The following is a 13,514-nucleotide window of genomic DNA, read 5'->3' on the forward strand; positions in this document are numbered from 1 at the left end:
ATTCTACCCAATCTTTCAACACATTGTTTTTTTACACATCTCTAAACTTTTGTACGTATGTAGTTTTATGCGGCACATTTCTTCAAAATTTAATGAAGTAGATCAAGAATATACTGGACACTTCGGAAATAATCACATTCACAATCACACCAGTCGGTTCGAAATCTGATTTCACATTGAGCTGGAGACGTGTCTGCTAACAATGAGTCTGGTTTTAAGTTATATGTATATCTGTGTTACATAAACTATAATGCGGAATGATAAATTAAATAATAACCTATATCATATATCACAAATGAAAAATAATAATAATTCAGTTCATTATCTATTTATTCTTTATGATTAAATACATCAATTCGTTTACAAAAACAACGCATACATTAGATTAAGAGGTTAACGAATGCGGAATACCTATTTGTAAAACAATGGATGAGGAATGAAATGGACGTGGTTACACCAAATCGAGTTAACATAAAACGTTGATATTGTATACTCGCACAATGAAAAAGTGTGATAATACCTTACTAAACTCTGGTTTATGGTTAACTAACATTGTCCGCAAGTACATATAAAAATTATAACATCTTTACAGAAAAAAAAACTAAAAAATATCATCTCTCTCTGCATCACAAAAAAAACCAAATAAATAGCTAGCCGCTGACGGTAAAATTCTGTAGCTGACCATAGTCCTTAAAACACCAGATTTAGCTACAAAATCGCTGACTTGGCAACATTGGTCTTGGCTAGTACAGTTGGAACCACCGAGTCTGGCGAATGACCTTGCTGACAGTGCCAGAGCCATTTGTTGTCCTTTAGGAATGAGTTGGCGATAACGCTTTCCTCCGCTAGTATCATTGTTATGAAACATACAAATGGACCACAGTACAGTTCGACTGGATAATTTGTAGCGTGTCGCAAGCGACTTTCGTTCGCAATGATTTTACAGTCAAATCAAAATTTAAAACATTGCATAGTCAGAACCAAAAAATTATGCTAATATTTATGACTTAAGCCTATATGCATTGTGTCGAATTGTGTGCCCAAACATTCATAACAAACACTCAGAAAATATAAGAACGAGTTGCGGAAGTAACAGGAATTTTCGACACGTCTGATTTCAAGAACGTTAAACCGAAAGAGACACAGAAATAAGATCATTCGACACACCAGGCAAGAAACCTCATGTTCCAAAAGGATTAATGAAAATATATGAATATGGGAATGTAATTAATTAATTAATTAAATTCACGCGTAACATGTGTTTACAAGGAATGGTAATCTTTGGACAATGAGGGGGGGGTCTCTGAGCAATAATTCACGAATAAAGTAGTCGATTCGATTCTTGTGTTCTTTAGTGTGAGTCTGATAGTTGTCGAGCTTGATGGATGAATTTTTTTACCGTGGTAATTCCAACACCTGTCTGTCGCATCTGCCGTTAACTTGTTTAAATCGCTATTTATTAAGACGCCTCCATTATCAACTACGCAACGCAATTTCGCTTCTTTTCCAATAACAAGATCCTGTTTCTTTGTGGTTGTCTTCTGAAAGGGCCAGGATTTGAAGTTCCCTTTTCGTTTTCTGCCTCCTAAACTTCATCACCACAAAGAAGTGGACGGGTAAAAAATTGATAGTATTTGGTAAAAAATCAGATTTTTAGTTTTTTTTTTTTGTATAGAAAATGAAGCTATGATGCCTACTTTACACTGTCACGAAATTTTAGAACACTATGACAATTGTGTCCGTAATTACACCATCTTAAAAAAACGGCGGTCATTAAGTTTAAAATGCATACAAACTTTAAAACGCATTTCCCTGTACTTTTTTTGCCCACTTCTCTGCATTCATGTTGCTAAGAAGTCCACACATTTTATGCTAGGATTCTCAAATTTTTACAGCATATTCTTTAAGTATACTTAACAAAATTATGTTCGCATTAAAAAAAATAGTTTTTGAATAAAAATAAAATGTTTGTTTGCGTTCTGTAAATAAAAATTTGAATAACAATAGCTTCATTTTTTTCTCTTACCTTTACAAGGTAAAACTAAAAAATGTGAGACCAGCAAAGATATTGTAAAAAAGCAAACCTGATCTTAAAATTTGGGGGAGATGAAACATTTCGAAAATATGCACGTTATTATTATCATTATCATTATTTTTGTTATTGTATTTTATTTTTTATTTATTTTTAATATAAATGAAACCTATATCTATAGGTCCGCAGAAAATGCTCCTTTTTCTATTAAAACTTCCTTTGCCAATATACGAAATGAAAATATAAAGATTTATCCTTCGAAGAGGCGGAAAACTTAAAATATCTTGGAGCAACAATAACAAATACAAGAAGTGAAACTAAAGTCAGAAATTTAAAAATAACAAAGTGCAAAACATATTCCATTTTCTCCTAGGACACCGGAGTAGTTCAGTCGGCTAAGGTGCTTGCCTTCCGATACTCTCAGGCGCACGTTCGATTCCCGCTTGAGCTGATTACCTGGTTGAGTTTTTCCGAGGCTTTCCCCAACCGTAAGGCGAATGTCAGGTAATCTATGGCGAATCCTCGGCCTCATCTCGCTATCACCAATTCCATCGACGCTAAATAACCCTGCAGTTGATACAGCGTCGTTTAAACCTACATAACCAAGTAAAAAAAAACATAAATACGTAAAATGAATTGTGGATATAAAATATACCATTACTTATTAAGATAAATTGCAATATTTTATAGAAAACCGTAGCTTCAAAAAATTATTTCATTTCCTTTTCACTTTGTCCCCTTGTTTCACTCCGTCCCTTCCACTTTTGCCCGACAGCCACCATTAAGAAATAAAATCTTTTATCGCCATCTTGATTTGATATAAAACGTGGTTTTAGCTTTCACAGTGAAGTAAAATACGTAAGTTAAGTAACATATATAACAAACACAGATATGAGTCACTAATATATCATTAATACAAAAATAAAACAAACAGCTAGAAACTTACATCAGCAATGTAGAAAAAAATCTTCTTGCTCTGGCACAATAAAAAACACCACTTTAACCAGCGACACAACTACACAAAATGGAATACTTTCTAAACTCCTCATCTAATACGTAGGTGGGCTTACATATGTCAGCACCAAACAGAGAGTTACTTCAAATGTTTCACTTTACCCCTCTGTCCCCTAAAATCCCTCCCAGCATTAGTAAAGGTGAAGAACAGAGCAACTGAAGCAGCGAGATGCAAAACAGCGCAAGTCCAGTTTTCGGACAAATTGAGTTGAATACAGAATCGTGTTCCTTGCATGTCTATGCACTAAATTATATTAAAAACAACAAATTTCACATCGCAAGTCCTTTCTTTGCATGACTTTAGAAATAGTGTGTAGCAAAAGAACACAAATTTGGAACGTATGCTCTTTTTCTGCTCATTTAAATACCAGCAATGAAGCGTGCATGTGTTGCAAAAGCACAGAGCTACTTGTTTCTTTATTTTATCGCTTGCAGCGCTGTGTGTTTAGTCAAATTAAGGACCCCAAATCAATACCTATAAGTCGCAGAAACAAGAAAAATTAAATGGGCTGTGACATCGTATTAGATTATCCAATACAGTTACAACATTATTACAGCATCGACTACAACTTTCATTATTTACTTTTACTTTCATTATTCACTTTCACGTTGTTTTACGGTCAAAATATTACTGTAATAACTATGTAACCAATTGTATTCAATTAAAATTAGAGTCTGGCTGGGCGGATGAGAAGGCCTACTGGCCTTAGCTCTGCCAGATTAAATATATAAATTATTATTAAATTATTATTATTATTATTATTATTATTATTATTATTATTATTATTATTATTATTATAGCCAGCAATATTTTAAGTGACACATTCCATTTTAAGACAAAAGTTCCAAGCCAAGAGGATCTTGATCTTCATCCAACATACCAGAATGAAATACCAGTTAAAAATTTATAAAAAGCATACCAGTGGAGTTTAAAGCTGTATTTCAACGTATCATAAATATATACCGGGAATGGTGAAAAAAATAACACTGATAGTGAAAGTGAAGTATGGGACACATGATGAGTAAGGAAAGTTTTGTAATGATCTGTTATATTATATTTATACTTTTTTAAGTAGGCCTATTATGTATCAGTAAGTTTATTAATTTCTTATTTTTAATTTAAAGTAATATAAAAAGAAATAGTATAAGTCCTCTTTATTTACTGCGTTGGAAAACAACACAATTCCACAATATCTTAAATTTAATTACAAATAAACTATGTGAAGCATGGAAATGGCACTTTACCAGCACCATACCTACTCTAAACTAAAACACTGTTAAAAATATTCTTAATCTGTGTAGCAACATGAGACAGTATTAATAAAAAATCGATTTTCTCAAAATAAGAAAAACTGGAGTTAAGACGTTTTGCATATCATGGCTTCAATTGCTACTGAAGATCTAGAGGACTTGAATATACTGAGTCAAAATAAAATCTCTGACATAATAACTGACAGGTCTAAGCAAAATACAAAGACAGGTTGCTGAAAATCGGAAGTTTTAAGAAGTAAATAAATGGCAAATGTAGTGAAGCCTTCTTCCAGATATTTCGACAGGAAGTACGACCTAACGCTTATGATGCCTGGAAGTAGTAGTATTAGTAGTAGTATTTATTTATTTAACCTGGTAGAGATAAGGCCGTCAGGCCTTCTCTGCCCTTCTACCAGGAGATTCCAACTACAATATCAACAATAAAATTACAATTAGTATTAAATTTACATTTACAATTACAAATAATATTACAGTTAGTATTAAATTTACAATTACAATAAAATCAAAGTACGAAAAGATTACCTGAATAATTAAAACTAGATAATTTATCATAGAGAAACAAAGAATATTTTATATTTACTGAATTACAAATTAAATCTAGAATAACAAAATTGTATAGTGATGAAATTACTGAATATTGAAATATTTTGTGATAGATTAAAGAAACTATTTACAAGTAATCAATTACTGACCAAGTGCCTAGTAAGTTTTCGTTTGAATTCAATTTTATTTCGACAGTCCCTGATGCTAGCAGGTAGCGAATTCCAGAGTCTTGGCAGGGCTATTGTGAAAGAAGATGAGTATGAGGAGGTGCGATGGGATGGTATTGTTAGTATTGTTTCATGACGAGAGCGTGTGTTCAGATTATGGTGGGAAGAAAGGTAAGTGAAGCGAGACGACAGGTACGAAGGAATAGAAGAGTTCAAGATTTCGAAGAGAAAGAGAAGTGAATGTAAATTTCTTTTCTTATCTAGTGTAAGCCAACCTATTGCTTCCAGGGATGGGGTAATATGATCATATTTACGAACATTGCTTACAAAACGTACACACAAATTATGAGCACGTTGAAGTTTCATTTTGTTGTCGCTGGAGAGGTCAGTCAGTAAAATGTCCGCATAGTCGAAATAGGGAAATGCAAGTGTCTGCACAAGGGACTTTTTTAAGCAAGAGGGGAGATGAACATTTATCCTTTTTAGCACATGTATAATAGAATATACTTTTCTGCAGGTTTCTGTGATTTGCATGTCCCAGTTGAGATTATTATCCATGTGAATGCCAAGATTTTTTACTGAAGAACTGAAAGGGATATGCACTGTACTTACTTTAACAGGGGAAATGTCGAGGTGTTTTACAGCGTCGGTTTGCCGTTTGTGTCCTAATATAATTGCTTGTGTCTTTCCAGGATTGATTTTAAGACGGAGTTTCTTTGTCCATGTCACAATCGAGTCAATGTCTTCGTTCAATTTATCTATAGCGTCATTTACTCGGTCTAAGCGGGAAGAGATGTAGCATTGAAGGTCGTCAGCATACAAGTGATAGTTACAATGCCTTACAAGAGATGTAATATCATTGACATATATTGTGAACAACAATGGTCCGAGTACCGACCCCTGTGGTATACCCGATGTTATGTCAAGCCAGGAGGATCTTCGATTCCCGGATACAACACATTGTTGTCTTTCCCGTAAGTAGGATTCGAACCAACTCACAGCAGTCTCTGACAAATACATATTTCTCAATTTATGGGTGAGCAGGTCAAAATTTACAGAGTTGAAAGCTTTGCTAAGGTCAAGAAGTGTTAGTATTGTTACTTTATTAGAGTCGATTGCTTCACGAATGTCTTCGGTCACTTTAAGTAGAGCAGTGCTTGTGTTGTGTCCAGCTCTGAAACCTGACTGATACTCGTCGAATAGTTTGTGTTCGTTCATGTAGTTAGTAATTTGTCTGTGTACGATTCTTTCCAGTGCTTTTGAAATGGCTGGCAGGATACTGATTGGTCTATAGTCGTTCGGGTCGGTGGGAACTTTGACTTTTGGAAGAGGAAGAACGAAAGCTTGCTTCCATATTTTAGGGAAAGTTGAAGTGATTAAGGAACTATTGAATATATGTGCAATCGTAGGTATTACTATGTCTTGTAATTTCTGTATAAGTATTATGCTAATGTTGTCTGGCCCTTGGGCTTTTGTCTTGATGCGTCGGATGGCTTTCATTACGTCAATGGGAGTGACGTCGGTAAAATAGAATTTGTCTCGAGTTGGGGGAACTGAGTCAGGCAAAACTGTGTCTTGTTTCGTTGTGTCGTTCAAGCTCGGGTCCTTTACAAAGTGTTCGTTCAAGCGGTCAAGTGGGATGGGAATGTCTGCTTGTTCACTAGCCCTTCCAAGTCCAATAACCTTCAGATTTTTCCATAATTCGGAAGGGGTTGTGTTGGGTTCTATAAGTTTGTAGGAGTATTTCAGTTTAGCGTTTCTTATTAGTTGAGTCGTTCTATTTCTTAGGTGTTTATAGGAGTTAAAATATTCGTCGTTTTTGTTGCGGGTGTATTTTCTATAAGCTAAGTCGCGTTCGGACATCAGGCTACGTATTTCAGTCGTCATCCAAGGGGCTGGGTTTCTTCTGGTACGTTTGGTCTTTAATGGTGCGTGTTTGTCATAAAGTTGAAGTATTAACGTATTGAATAAGTCTACTTTCTCGTCTACAGTTCGTAATGTCCAGATCATGTGCCATGGAAGTTGTGCAGCGTCTTCTTTCAGTGCAATATCATCTATTCTTTTAATATCCCTGTAAGTAATTACTTTGGGAGCCGATTTAGGACACTGCAGATTAAATGATAGATAAATGATATCATGCCCTGATAGTCCTGGTGCAGGCAACTGTCCATGCGTCAGTATTTTGTCGGCATTGTTAGTAATTATCAAGTCCAGTAATGTGTCTGTACCTTCCGTATGATGTGTGGGAGCTAGGGGTAGAATTACCATATCAAGGCACTGAAAGAATGATTGAAGTCTTTTAGTCGTACTAGAATGTGAGTCAAGTAAGTTTGAATTGAAGTCACCCATGATGATAACGTTCTCATATTGCGGCGTTACGTTTAGTAAGGCGGTTTCGAAATCATCTACGTCATATATATGTGGGGGTTTATATACGACACACACTAGACATTTTGTGAATAAGGTGCAAATTTCAATGAACATGAACTCGGGTTTGGCAGAGTACTGGCTTGGAGAATTATGAATAATTTTAGGTCGCAAATCGGATCTAATATAACCAGCCACCCCTCCGCCTCTCTTGCCCTCTCTGTCATTACGGCAAAGCGTATAGCCAGGAAGGTTTACGAGAGTGGAAGGAAGATTAGGATGTAACCAAGATTCGGAGATAAGAATAACGTGAATGTCTAAAGGTGAGAAGATAGAAGAAAATTCGTCAAAATGACACAACAGACTTTGTGCATTCATGTGAACAACATTAAGTGACAAAGGAGAGAAAGAAAGCGCAGCCTTGAGTATGTCTGCGGTACAGGGCAGTGGGCAGGTAGAGTTGCTATTGTTCGTGTTAATAGAGGACACCGGGCTCTGTACACTGACCTGAGGGATTGTCGGGTGAACATGCTGCTTTTGGTTCTCAATGGTACTAATCTAAATGCAGTTGAAGTTTTTAAACTATTTCCTAGCAATAATAACTTAAAATTACAGTGCTAAATGCTAAAGAAATAAGAAGAAAAAAAGTTAATTATTAAATTAATAAAGTTAATATAGTAAAAGTTATAGTAAATAAGTTAAAATAAGTATAACACTAGACTAAATCAATTAGAATAATACTAAATTAATTATGACACTAAATCAAAGGAAATACAGTAAATAAAATCAGAAATAATCTGTGAGTGCAGGCGAGTCGCATAACAGAACTAGTGAATGTCAGACGCACGAGAAATCTGCCTCTTGACCTCTCCAGTTTTGACAAAGATGTTGCCATCAATTGTCCAGACACTAGTGACGCCATATTTGTCAATACATTGTCTTAACAGTTTGTGCCTGGCTTGAGTCAAGTCTTCTCTAATCGTAATTGGTTTACCTTTAAGTTTCTTCTTGTTCAGGAAGACTTCCCTTCTTTTCCTGTAACTCACAAACTTAACGATCACCGGTCGTGGGCGTTCTCCTCTCCTCCCCACACGATGGCTCCTGTCGATGTCGTGCACCTCCAATTCCACACCGATTTGGGCTGCGACATCAACTGCTATCGCGTCAGTATCCTCACCTTCAGACTCTGGCACCCCGAAGATACGCAGACACTGACGGCGTTGATACTGCTCCAAGCAGTCGTGCTTTTCTTCCAACTTCGCTTCTAGAACAGAAATTTTCTCGTCCTTTTCTTTTAAGGCCGTTTCCAATTTCTCGATAAGAGCACTGTTTCTGTCGAGTGCGGCCTTTAACTCCGACACTATCGCGTCCCGCACCGAGTCCTTTATTAGGTTGGCAAGTTCACACAACATGGCGGGATCCCTCCACGCTTCCTGTACACTGCGCCTAACACCATCGTCAGCAGCTGGAACCTCTTGCTTTTGGTTTCTCCTTCCCATTTTCAGGCAAGCAGGAACTGAGTGCTAAATACACTGATTTGACACAAAACTAGCGTACACAACTTACAATCACCCCGAAGATACGCAGACACTGACGGCGTTGATACTGCTCCAAGCAGTCGTGCTTTTCTTCCAACTTCGCTTCTAGAACAGAAATTTTCTCGTCCTTTTCTTTTAAGGCCGTTTCCAATTTCTCGATAAGAGCACTGTTTCTGTCGAGTGCGGCCTTTAACTCCGACACTATCGCGTCCCGCACCGAGTCCTTTATTAGGTTGGCAAGTTCACACAACATGGCGGGATCCCTCCACGCTTCCTGTACACTGCGCCTAACACCATCGTCAGCAGCTGGAACCTCTTGCTTTTGGTTTCTCCTTCCCATTTTCAGGCAAGCAGGAACTAAGTGCTAAATACACTGATTTGACACAAAACTAGCGTACACAACTTACAAACACCTCCGAAAAAGTAAGCGAACTCACGAGCCGATACAAGCGTCACACTCTACAATCCGCCATGACAGGAAGTCACAGAGATATGAAAAATGGAAGGGTATTATTCTGGAATTGAAGAACCGGGCAACAAATATCTCGCTCATACAGCTTTAATAGGATCAGGAACAGCTAACAATGTTGCTAGTGTCATCTTCAGTGAAGTAAACGAAAACAAAATAGATCATTCAGATTTGGTAGCTATAGGCTGCGGTGACATTAATACGAATGTGGCATCTAAAGAAGGAGTGATTCAAGAAATTAAATCCCTCTTAGTGAGGTCTTTACAGTGGTGCATATGCCTATTGAAATTCTACGTAATTAAACATGCTATTTGTGAGTGAGTGAGTGGGTGGGTAGGTGGGTGGGTGGAAAGTAGGAAGAGTGGGATGGATCTTGTTGAAGGCCATACACCTTCCCGTGGTGGTGTAGCTTGTAACAAAGAATCCATAACTTCATTTTTAACCATTTCATACTATAATTACTTTTCAATATTTCGGAGGTTTCTCACCCCTCCTCCTGGCCTCCATATCTAAATTTTGATTGGAAAGAGTAAAAAATCATGCCAAAGTACAAGTTAACCAACTTAATGAAGACTGGGATTACATTTAAAACAACTGATTTTTATTTATAATATAAAAGTACTGACAATAATTTCACGTTGCGTACATGCAACACTATATATTGGAGGATGGTAATAATGACCATTATCTATTCTTACGGTATTAAATGAGCCACAGCAACTTCTGGTTATAATCTATGTCACGCGGATAGCTGTCAAATAATTATTTAGTAAATGGGATACTTTTACAAAAATTCTAAAAAATTCAAGGCCATTGCACTTCGGATAAAAATGTTATTAGAAAATTGAAATTTTTTGTGCTTAAGTATTGGGACGTAATACAACTTTTTTTTCCTACCCAACTTTGAATTTCCAAAACAAACAAACAAACGAACGAACGAACGAATAAACAAACGAACAAACAAACGAATAAATAAATAAATAAACAAACAAACAAATAAACAAACAAACACACAAACACACAAACGAACAAACGAACGAACGAACAAACGAACGAACGAACAAACAAACGAATAAACAAACAAATAAATAAGTAAATAAAAATTTTTAGCCCTTTTTCGTACAACCTATTGTAGAGGTTTCTGTCACGCTATATGCAAAACTTGCATTAAAATTGAAACAATCACCTTCACAACTTTTTTCCCTAATTATTTTCATTTGAATAGGTAGGTGAAGTCAGGAGGATGGATAATTGGAGAATGTTGACACGCAAGGTCCATGCTCTGTGTGTTTGGCCCGTAGGGGAGGGAACATGCTACGGCTTGCTTGCATTTTCCAACTATAAATTCGCGGGTGCTCGTGTAAAGGGGGTTAAGTAAAATTGCAAGGTTTGTAAACTTCTCTCCTTTGGTACTGAACAAAACCCCTTTGTCACAAAATATGGAGCACTGTAACTGCATCATAGAAGGAAGAATGACTTAACCCCTTTAACACAAGAGAAAAGTAATTGTGGATAGTTCAAAAATGTACTTTTCCAGTTTAGCCAAATCGACTTAACCCCCTTTACACGAACACCCGCGAATTGCACTGGCTGTACATATTGTTAATATAAGCAGTTGATTTAAGAAGTTAGGAAGTATACATGCTTGTGGGACAAACCCTGAAAGAGGACCGGAACCAGAACATGTGGTCGTCTTTCTCTTCTGTAGAGGCGTGAGGATTTATAACTACGATATCGCACCGTCTACCCTTAAGTACTAAATGCGATAACCTATCACTGATAAATTCGACCTTTTTTTACTGCTGATTTTATTCTTTTATGGATAAAGAATCCTGTTCCTAATTGGTGATTATCGTTTCCTTCCTCATAATACAACAAGTAATCTCCTATTTGTGTTATGCCATTCCCATCTAACCTAACCTCCTGTACTCCCACAAAGTCTATTCTTATATCTAGCTAGTTCTTTTGCTACTAATGTTACCCCTCCTGTTCTATATAGACTCGTAACACTCCAAGTACCAAATCTCAAAACCTTATTCCTTTGCTGTGTTCGTGCCAGAGAATCAGTCCCATTCCGAGGCTTAATAATAATAATAATAATAATAATAATAATAATAATAATAATAATAATAATAATTATTATTATTATTATTATTATTATTATTATCATTATTATATGCATTTATTTTTCTAATAATTATAACATAAAATATAATATAAACAGATAAAACTTTAGCTCAATGCAAAACCAATAGCAAGATCTGTGCTAAAATTCTTAAGAGATTAAAACAGGAGGAGATGGGAGTGGACGATACCGAATATTTTTATAACAAGGTGGAACAAACACGACAGGCCTCCTTCTGCAGAGCGAACATCGGCGAATATCGAACTTCGCCATACTCGACAAACTTGAACCGAACATAGCGCCTGTAATGCACGACACTAGTCAGAACCATCATTACTTTCCCAGGACACACTATCTACCAACACTGCGTACAAGGCTGAACAGTTTCTTAAAAACATACTGAAACTTCCCGTGTGGCCACTGTATATAGCGAACATAGCAATAAATGCGTACAAGTCACACAAAGCTTACAGAGCATACAGTAGCGTAGTGCTCTCTGTGACCAAATTAAAATGAATGCCGTAGAGAAATGAGAAAAATACAAATTATTATTATTATTATTATTATTATTATTATTATTATTATTATTATTATTATTATTATTATTATTATTATTATTATTATTATTATTATTATTATTTGCTCTCCAACAGCTGATTCTATAAATCCTGTATGCGTGAAATACCTTGCCGTGTACTGCTCCCCGAGCGTCTCTTTCCAGCTGACTTCACCGTTAAGTGAAAACAAGCCCGGTTGATCCAACAAGCCACGCCTATTCCTTTCTTGATTCTGATACCTACTGCTTATTCACTGCTAGGTAATGTTCTGGCGAAATCAGGCAACTTTTTGCTGGAGTCATTATCTCTTTCGTGTTACTCGTTTCCCCCTCAAGGAAATGACGAAGTTACCAATAATAATTTATTGTATCCTTTAGTAACTCATTCTCTAGGTCTAATGCTACGTTTACACGGCGAGAGTTTAGAGAAGAGATGTACGGATTATAGGTATCACTGTGTAAATGGTTTTGAGAGTAGGTTTCTCGTTGACTCTAATATGTAAATAGAGAATCTAAATAGAGCGGCCTTGAAAACTGCTCTCGCCGTATAATATCCTCGACAGAGAACTCGCATATGCTGTCAACTCTCATTATAGTTACTCTAAATAGTCTAAATTATTCAGCAGAGTTGAACTTCTTCATTTAACTCTCGCGACAGAAGCAGTGGAAATGGCGGCCGAGAAACAATGGAGTGTGGAAGAGACGAAGAGATTGATTGAAATGTATGAATTGGAAAGTTGTTTGTATAATGTGTTACAAGAATAAGGACCTGAGAAATTAGACATTGTCAAACACTGCTTGAGATGGTGCAAGCGTCCTTAGAGGAGGTATAACGAAAGCTCCATAACCTCCGGTAAGTACCAACTATTATTATTATTATCATTATTATTATTATTATTATTATTGTTGTTGTTGTTGTTATTATTATTCATATACTGAATCGATGTTCTTATTCTAAGATGAAAGGACAGCTGGAGGAAAAGCAGTTTGGCTTCAGGAAGGGAAAAGGTATGAGAGATGAAATTGGACTGCTATGAACAATCAGCGAAAGATACCTAAAGAAGAATAAAGAAGTGTATATAGTATTTATGAACTTAGAAAAAGCGTTTGACAGATTGGATTGGAATAAACTGATGGAAATCTTGAAGAAAACTGGTTTGGATTGGAAAGACAGATGATTTTTCAGTAATCTTTGTATGAAATAACAAGTTAAAGTCAGGATAGGAGAAGAAATGTCTGAAGGAAGTGAAATACGGAGAGGAGTACGACAAGGATGCCCTTTATCAATTACCATGTTCAAAATCAACTTGGGCGATTTAGTAAAGAACCGTTTTCAGAACATGGGAAGGGTGATAGTAGAGGAAGAAGAATAAAGTGTATAAGATTTGCTGATGATATGGCGTTGTTAGCAGAAGAGGAGACGATATTGAG

The 13,514-nt window shown here is 36.3% G+C and overlaps 1 protein-coding gene across 8 annotated transcripts in view; it reads right to left on the bottom strand.

The window, feature by feature from the left end:
• Window positions 1–13,514, bottom strand: part of LOC138715332 (cytochrome P450 4C1-like) — a 193,411-nt gene that overhangs the window by 126,329 nt on the left and 53,568 nt on the right. The window contains exon 1 of one of the 8 annotated variants that reach the window (XM_069848131.1): window positions 12,213–12,349. The exons of 5 other annotated variants lie outside the window; for them this stretch is intronic. The gene's annotated coding sequence lies outside the window, so the exon portion shown is untranslated. Of the gene's footprint in view, window positions 1–2,488; window positions 2,625–2,978; window positions 3,119–12,212; window positions 12,350–13,514 lie in introns of those variants that run through there. 2 more of the 8 variants (XM_069848133.1, XM_069848128.1) reach the window with 2 other exon arrangements.

This window comes from Periplaneta americana, chromosome 15, assembly GCF_040183065.1.
Source record: "Periplaneta americana isolate PAMFEO1 chromosome 15, P.americana_PAMFEO1_priV1, whole genome shotgun sequence".
Taxonomy (NCBI): Eukaryota; Metazoa; Arthropoda; class Insecta; order Blattodea; family Blattidae; genus Periplaneta; species Periplaneta americana.